Raw genomic sequence first — 8,870 nt, forward strand, 5'->3', positions numbered from 1 at the left:
CCATTGATCTTTCCCTCTGGACTTGTGAGAAATTGCCACCCCCTCTGTTCGATTTTCTCCAGAATTTGTGGTGACTCATTTGCATTGATTTGGAAGATTAACTCTGGCAATATCTTTCTCGCCCTTATCCGTTCGAATTCACATTCATAAAAGGTAGTTTTAAATTTCTTCTCATCGAAAAGAACACTCTCCATGGGTTCCTTCCTCTTTTGCCTCTTTGAGCTTGATGATGCCATGAATTGAGTTGCTGTTTTGAGGGGGAGGTTGGAGGATACGGATAGATGAGGAATAGATTGGCTAGGACAGAGTATGATGAAGGAGGTTGAGCACGCCGAAAGTATGAAGTGTGGAGAGTGGGAATTTGAGTGTGAGGAATGATCATGCACTAAGGTTCACTTATATAGGGAGGTCATGAGTGGATGGAAGGTGTGGATTGCAAGGATTTTTGCTTGATGGACGGTCGGGGTTGTGTATGAAGGAAGGACAAGGATCATCACTTAATGAGAGTGATTGGTTCGGTCTTCAAGGATCTTCCTTCTCCAATGTTGCATGGCAACGTTTCCCCATGCGTTCCCTCTTGAGACATGTGTGTAGTGCTCTTCATTAAGTGGCGGAATCTCCCCCCATTTAATTGTCCAATCAATCCCTTTTTATGCTTCTTTTCTTTTTCTATAAAGATTTAAAATAAGGAAATTAATATCATAAAAATCAAACTCTACGGCTAGAATAATAAATAGAAGAAAAAGAATTTGTTTATTTATGAATTTCAACTAACTAACTACTTGTGTATCCTTATGCATTTTGGTGGCACCATGGGGTGACACCAAACTTAGTTTGAAGCAATGTGATGAAAAGTTTTGTTCAAAGCTCCCAAGACTAGCATGCATCTTTGTTTGCTTTGAACACCAAACTTGTTCTTCACTATATACTGCATGATAAAGATTGCACCAAGTGTTTGTCAAGTTTGGGTTGAAATTCATAAACATTGATTTATTCATTATTTTAAAAACATATAAAACATGGGTTACCTCCCATGAAGCGCTTCTTTAGCGTCACTAGCTTGACGTTTTTCCCTCATCAAGGTGGTTGATAGTGCTTAAAGTCCTCCCCTCTTGCTGTGGACTTATATCCATTGGTTGGATCAATGATCTCCACATGTTCTAGGAAAAGAACTCTATTGATAGTGAAGACCTTAGGTAACTGAGATGGTATAGTAGGGAGATTAGGGGGAATATCTGGAAAGTAAGCTGAGACAACTCTATCCCCTGGAGAGAAGTCTTCTGTAGGGATCTTCTTGTTCCTCCACCTCCTTGGTACCTTCTTCTTTGTTCCTTTTGATGTTGCCTTCCCCTTGGTGACCTCTTTTTCTAAGGGAGTTGTGATGCTGTCTTTACCTGCCTCTAGAGGTTTAGGTTCCTCTAATTTTTTCTTGAGCTGTGGCAATTGCTGTTTTCCTTGTTTATCAATTAAGGGAATCTCAGAATGAACTGGCTGTGCTTCAGTGCTTGTCTCCTCCTTTAGTGTCTCATTATCATTTGTGCTTAGTTCCTTGTCCTCTTGCTCTGTTTCTTGTGAGAGTTTGAAAACATTGAAGCTGAGTCGTTCATCATGGATTCTCAATATTAGCTCCCCTTTCTCTACATCGATAAGTGCTCTGGCCGTAGCTAGGAATGGTCTTCCCAATATGATTGGGTGAGTGTGACTCTCTTCCATGTCCAGGATGACAAAGTCTGTTGGGAGAAAGTATTTCCCAACCTTTAGCAACACATTTTCCACCACTCCTATTGCTTGCTTTTGAGTTTTGTCAGCCAGTCTGATGATTACATCTGTGGGCATTATCTCATTGATCTGCAGCCTCTTCACCAGGGATAAGGTTATTAAGTTGATGCTGGCCCCCAAATCACATAGTGCTCTATCGAACATAGTTTCACCTATGGCACAAGGGATGTGAAAACTCCCTGGGTCTCTTCTTTTTGTAGGCAACTCAGGTTGAATAAGGGCACTACATTCCTTGTTCATCACTATAGTCTGGCCTCCTTTGAGTGAGCTTTTCCTGGGAAGAAGTTCCTTCATATACTTGATGAATGCAGGCATTTGTTGAATTGCCTTGATGAATGGTATGTTTACATGCAGAGATGCAAACAAGTCTAGGAACCTTGAGTATATTCTCTTTCCCACAGCACCATTGAGCAGTTGAGGGAAGGGTGCATAGAGCTTCAGCAGCTCTTGTTGTGAGATTTCTGGTTCTTGGTGATCTCTATCCTCCTCCTTTGTTGAGTTGTCTTCAGGTTGTTTGCAAAGTTTGCCTTGCTTGTCTTCAGTCTCTTGATCACTCACAGTGACCATTTTGCAATCTTCCCATCTTACTTTCTTTGCTTCTCCTTTGGGGTTTTTCTCCGTGTCACTTGGGAAGCTATCAGTAGGTTTGGGAATCTTCTCAGCTAAATATCCCACCTGGAATTCCAGCTTCCTGATGGTCTCTCCATGGTTCTTAATATTGGCTCGCACCTCCTCTTTGAACACCTTATTTTCTTGAATCTCTTGGCATATTCCATCAAGTAAGGCTTCAATCTTAGAGAGCTTGTCATCAATTGATGAGTGATTCGGAGCAGATGTGCTGTTTTGGTTTTGATAAGCGTGTGGAGAAGTGTTGTTGTGGGGGTGTTGAGATGTCCTCTGTGTGAATTGCTGGTGAGCTGCATTGTTGTTGGAGTTGTAACGTCTCTGGTCTTGGTTTTGATCTTGCTCACCTCCCCACCCAAAGTTTGGGTGGTTTCTCCATCCGGGGTTGTAGGTCTTGGAGTATGGATCATAGTTTTTTCTTGGTGAATTTCCAATGTAGTTGGCTTGCTCCTGACTCCCCTCTGCTTCTTCATTCACTCCTTCTTGGGTTGTTGGTGAAGTTGAGATTGCTGCTACTTGGTTCATCTCCATCTTCTTGGTGAGGTCAGCCAGCTGCTGGGTAATGAGCTTGTTTTGGGCCAACAGAGCATCTACATTGTTTAGCTCCATTACTCCTCTTGTGTTCCCTCTTTCGGAAGCATAGAAGTAGTCGTTCTCTGCTACTGTTTCAATAACATCTATGGCTTCCTCAATAGTCTTCTTCTTGTTCAAAGATCCTCCGGATGAATGGTTTACGGCCTTCTTTGACTCATAAGAGAGCCCTTAATTCATAGAAAATGTGCAGCTGCACCCATTCGTTGAACATATCTGGTGGGCACCTCCTTGTTAAGTCTTTAAACCTCTCTCATGCTTCATATAGAGTCTCACCATCTTGTTGCCTGAAAGTTTGGACCTCAGCTCTCAGCCTACTGATTCGTTGAGGAGGGTAAAATCTTGCTAAAAATTTGTTCACCACTTCTTCCCACGTTGTCAAGCTTTCCCTGGGGAAAGATTCCAGCCACTTGGCTGCCTTGTCCCTAAGTGAGAATGGAAACAAGAGCAGTCTATAGGTGTCAGGATGAACACCATTAGACTTCACTGTGTCACATATTCTCAGGAAGGTGGTCAAATATTGATTGGGGTCTTCTTGAACACCTCCTCCAAACGAACAGTTGTTCTGAACAAGGGTGATGAGCTGTGGTTTAAGTTCAAAGTTGTTGGCATGGATTGTTGGCTTTTGGATGCTACTTCCACAATTGCCTGGGTTTGGATTGATGTAAGAGCCTAAAACTCTTCTATCCTCCCCAGCATGATTTGCTCTACCTCCTCCCCCATGGTTGTGATCCTCTTCTTCATGATGGTTTTCCATGTTGTCTTCCATGTTTGGTTCAAAGAATTCCTCTTCTTCCTCAGCACCAACCACTTTCTTTCCTCTTGCCTCCCTCCTTAATCTAAGGAAGGTCCTCTCAGGTTCAGAATCGAAGGAAGTTGAAGCCCCGCTTCTTCTCCCTGTCATACAACCATCAAGTGCAAGCAAGAAAAGATAGGTGCATAAAGTATTTGTGTCAGAATTACTGTTAGTTGTGGGTGATGCAATATATCAAACAGTTAGTGGGTTAGCAAACAGAATTGAAAATAACAAAGAAAAACAAAAGAGTAGAGGGGGAAGGGAAGAAGTTTAACTAAAACAAAAAGTAAATCACTCAAACAGAAAATGAAATTCACAAAATAAAAATGCTCAATCTAGTGATCTTCCAAATTAATCATTGTTGATGCACAATCAATCCCCGGCAACGGCGCCATAAACTTGATGCACGGAAAACTTGTCTCTCAACAAATCTCCCTTCGGCAAGTGTACCGAATTTGTCGTCAAGTAAAAACTCACAATAGAGTGAGGTCGAATCCCACAGGGATTGATTGATCAAGCAACTTTAATTAGAAGAATGTTCTAGTTGAGCGAATCCAGAATTTGGGTTGAGAGTTGCAGAAAATAAAATGGCGGGAATGTAAATAACAGAAAAGTAAATGCTAGAATTAAAGGACTGGAAGTAAATGACTGAAAATAAATTGCAGAATTGTAAATGGGAATGGGGGATTTGCTCATAAAGTAAATGGCAGAAATTAAAGAGAATGGGTAAGATCAGAGATGGGGAGTTCATTGGGCTTAGGAGATGTTGCAATTCTCCAGATCAAGTTCATTTTCATCTCTTCCTCAATCAATGCACTCATTGATCTCCTTGGCAATCTTAAGTGATTGAATTACAATTTCTTGCAATTCAATCTCTCAAATCTTGATCAATAGCCAATTCCTTGGTCAATTGCTCATGAGAAGAGATGAAGTATGGTCACTGATTATACCACATGCATTTCCCAAATCAAGTATTGAGAGGGTTATAGTCACATACCCATCCAAACCCAATTTGGTCCAGCATGAGAAAGCATTTCTAGCTTGATCTCTTCATTCCTCTTTCAAGGTTCAAAAGAGATTCAAGTTTGAATAGCTTCTTTTCCAAGATAACTACTCAATTGGATGAAGATCGAAAGCTTTCAAGTAAAATCAAGAGAAAAGATAGAAGAAGAATAATGAAAATTAGTATTGATCCATCAAATTACAACAGAGCTCCCTAACCCAATGAAAGGGATTTAGTTGTTCATAGCTCTAGAAAATGAAAACAAAGATGGAGAATACATCGTAGAACTAGAAATTGCAGAGAAAGTAAAATACAGAGAGTAATTCTCTTTTTCCAACTTCCAGAACTCCTTAACAATTCAAAGCTACTCCTATATATACTACTTCTCTCAGCTTCTAGTTGGCTCTTCAAGTCTTGGGCCTTTGGATCTTGAGTTTGAAGCAGTTCTCTTCTTCATTTGGGCTTGGCTTTACTTGCAGAGAGAAAATATGAATTGGGCAGAGACTTTAGCTCAGGACATTAGGGGTGTTAACGTTTAGCGAAAATATGAGTTCGAGAACGTTAGTGACAATCAACTTTCTCACTAACGTTACTAAGTAAAAGCTACGTTAACTTCAACGTTAGTGGCATAAACGTTGCCACTAATGTTGCCTCTAAGTCCTTCGCACACGTTATTGAGACTTAACATTTCTAATAACTTTGAAAAGCCCTTTTTGTTCCCTCGTTAGAGCCCACGTTAACTTAGTTAACGTGGCTCTTTAACGTGGGCTTGTCATCCTTCGAGAACGTTAGTGACACTCAACATTGTCACTAACGTTCCAAGGTGCCCCTATGTCTCACGTTAGAGTTCACGTTAACTAGGTTAACGTGGCTTCTAACGTGGCCATGCTTAGCCATCTCCAACGTTAGTGACAATGTTGAGTGTCACTAACGTTGGCCATTCTTTCACTCATCAACGTTAGCTTCCACGTTAACTAGGTTAACGTGGAAGTTAACGTGGCTCCTTGGGGGTTGTGTGGTTGCTTCCAACGTTAGTGACAATGTTGGGTGTCACTAACGTTGTCGACCATGCTTGCTTCTTACGTTAGCTCCCACGTTAACCAAGTTAACGTGGGAGTTAACGTGGTATATTTCTCCTTAGGCCAACGTTAGTGACAATGTTGAATGTCACTAACGTTGGCGTTTCTTCCCCTCTTTAGCGTTAGAGGCCACGTTAACTAAGTTAACGTGGACTCTAACGTGGCCACTTATGAGCATTTGCCAACGTTAGTGACAATGTTAAGTGTCACTAATGTTGGCTCAACTTCCCTTCTCCACGTTAGAGTTCACGTTAACTTAGTTAACGTGACTCTTAACGTGGTCAATGATGGCTTCGAGAGCGTTGTTGGCAATCACTTTTCTCATTAACTTTGCAAGTTACCTCCCATTCCTTGCTTTCTTTGGTCCTGAAATCAAGCAATAGAGTGCATCAAAGTTCTAGTCCAAATCATGGGTAATGCAACATACAATTTGTCACTAAACTCATGCAAAATTCTCATGAAATAATGTAAAATGCACAATGTATGCTTGAATCAAGGTGTAAGTGAATATCTACCCAAAACTAGCTTATTTCCTAAGGAAATGCATGAAACTAACCTAAAAACAGTAAAGAAAGGGTCAGTGAAACTGGCCAAGATGCCCTGACATCAATCGCAGATATATAGATCGGATACGATCCATGAACACCCCTACATTTTCTCCGGTCTTATTTTTATATATACATTCCTTACTTCAAATTAAAAAAAATTCCACCAATTTTCTCTTTTTCTATATACATAATATCGAAATTCACTCCTTATGATAGCTAAAATGCTTGATGCTGATATCTTCGAAGTTGCAGTTTTGGACACATATTTTAGGTTGCGTTTGTTTTTAAGAATAGAATAAGGCAAAACACTGAAAATAAGATACAAATAATAAAGACACAAAATTTAATGTTTTTTTTATTTTGTTTGGTGATAAACAAAAATAAATTATAAAAATTCAATTTATTTTTTTTTTCCATTCAAAAAATTTAAAAAAAGAATAATAAAAAATTAAAAAATAAATTATGTCCTCTACTAATATTTTTGTGTCATTTTTATCAGGACAAACACAAAATACATTAATTCATTATCTCTGGATATAATATCTTTATTTTTGTCTTATCTATTAAACACAATTTTATATTTTAGTATCTATATTTCAATAACCCATCCTTATAAACAAACATAAGCTTACATATTCATTCCAAACAAAATCTTCTCATCATTTCCTGTATATGGTCAGCTAAATTTTATGTCAACTACCGGACACAAGTGAAGAGCATTTTAAAACAGATAGCGCATTAAGTTTGAGGGCTGGTTCTACTATGGAAAAAGCATAATGTGATCCTTTAAAAATCTAGGAGGTTTTATTAAATAAAAAAATTATAGGAGTTAATTTAAAATTCCTTTTTAACCAAATAATTTTGAAAACAAATTGACTATGAATAATACTTTCATACAATAAAATTATTTAACTACACAAATTTCACTAAAAATAAAATGATCACATTTACAATAACTTATTATTATTATTATTATTATTATTATTATTATTATTATTATTATGTAATAATAAACTTGTTTAACCATTTCAAAAAATAATTTAATTTAAACGGATTACATTCATTTATTTTTGCAACAAAAAGATTTGGTTTATCAAATAAAAAAAATTTTAACATTTCTTTGTTACATAGCAAGTATATAAATTATTAATTTTCTTAAAGATTATACAACATAGCTTATGAAAAATATAGTACAAAAAGTTCTCGTACAAAATTTTTTTAGTAGTATAATTATTTTTAAATAATAAATTTTTAGTATTTTGTATAAAAATATATATATTGATTATTTATTATTCTTGCATTAACTAGGTGTTACAAAAATATAAAAAAGAATTTTTCTAAATTCTAAATCTTAAACTCTAAACTCTAAAACCTAAACGCTAAACCCTAAAACCTAAGGTCTTGGGTCAAAATCAAAATCGTCCCCAACTTTCTTTCGTTATTAATATCATCCCCAATGTTAAAAAATATTATAAAATCGTTCTTTCTCTAATTTTTGGACAAAAATATCCTTCATCCATCATTTACCCTCATTTGTTCTTTTTCCTTCAACAACACAAACACAGAGGAGGGAAGGGTGGAGAACAAAAAGGAAAAAGAAGAGAAGAGGAAGAAGAAGGCGCCGCCAGCGAGAAAGGGCATCATTGCTGACGTTCTCCTTCGATGCCGACTCAATCCCGTTCTCTCCTTAAGTGCCAACTCCTTCTCTGTTGCGCTCTTTCTCACACAGCGCGACCTGTATTCTTCCTCTCTTGCAGTGCCACACCTTTGTTCTGCCTCCTGCAATGTTGCACTTCCGTTCTGCCTCCTTGCCACATCGCGCCCCGTTCTGCATCAACTTCGCCACCTGGGGATACGCCGTCTTCGCCGCCGATCTCCTAGACCATGGCTGCTCCGATAGTGGACGGGCTTGATCTTCTCTGCACCGCATGGAAGTGAAGATGAAGAAGATGATGAAGAAGATAAAGGGTAGCTTGATGTTTTGTTCTTTTCAATCTTGGTTCCCAATTTTTTCAACTTTCAACCAGCACATAAAGTTTTGACATTATTCAGATTGATGGGTAGCTCAAATGGGTGTGGATTGGGTTGAAACCGAGGTGGGTGAGAGAAAGTTGGATCCTTTTTTGGGTTCTGTTGCAGTGGCAGGGTTTTGATCCAGTTCAATTAAAAGGTTAGAAGAATAACGGATGAATGATCATCGGTCTTGTAATTGAGCTCATTACTGTATCTGTTGCTGTTGCTAGTGACTACATATGTTTCAAAAACTAAGATGGTTTGTGGCTCTGAATCAGAAGAATTTGTCAAAAAGATGTTGGGAAATGTTGAGCACCAACCTAGACCTGAAAGGCCAAGCCAGCTCCCAGTGTTAGATGTTGTTCTTGAAGTTGCTATTTACATTCATAGGTTTCATAATCTTGACCTTTTTGAATAAGGGTAAGCTCTAATTTCTT

At 38.3% G+C, this 8,870-nt stretch overlaps 1 non-coding gene across 1 annotated transcript; it reads left to right on the top strand.

Annotated features, from left to right (window-relative positions):
* Positions 1-3,203: 3,203 nt before the first annotated feature.
* On the top strand, positions 3,204-3,310 carry LOC112761476 (small nucleolar RNA R71). Its single transcript, XR_003181871.1, has one exon. It is a non-coding gene; the product is annotated as a small nucleolar RNA R71 (small nucleolar RNA).
* The last annotated feature ends 5,560 nt before the right edge of the window (positions 3,311-8,870 follow it).

Source organism: Arachis hypogaea, chromosome 16 (assembly GCF_003086295.3).
Source record: "Arachis hypogaea cultivar Tifrunner chromosome 16, arahy.Tifrunner.gnm2.J5K5, whole genome shotgun sequence".
Taxonomy (NCBI): Eukaryota; Viridiplantae; Streptophyta; class Magnoliopsida; order Fabales; family Fabaceae; genus Arachis; species Arachis hypogaea.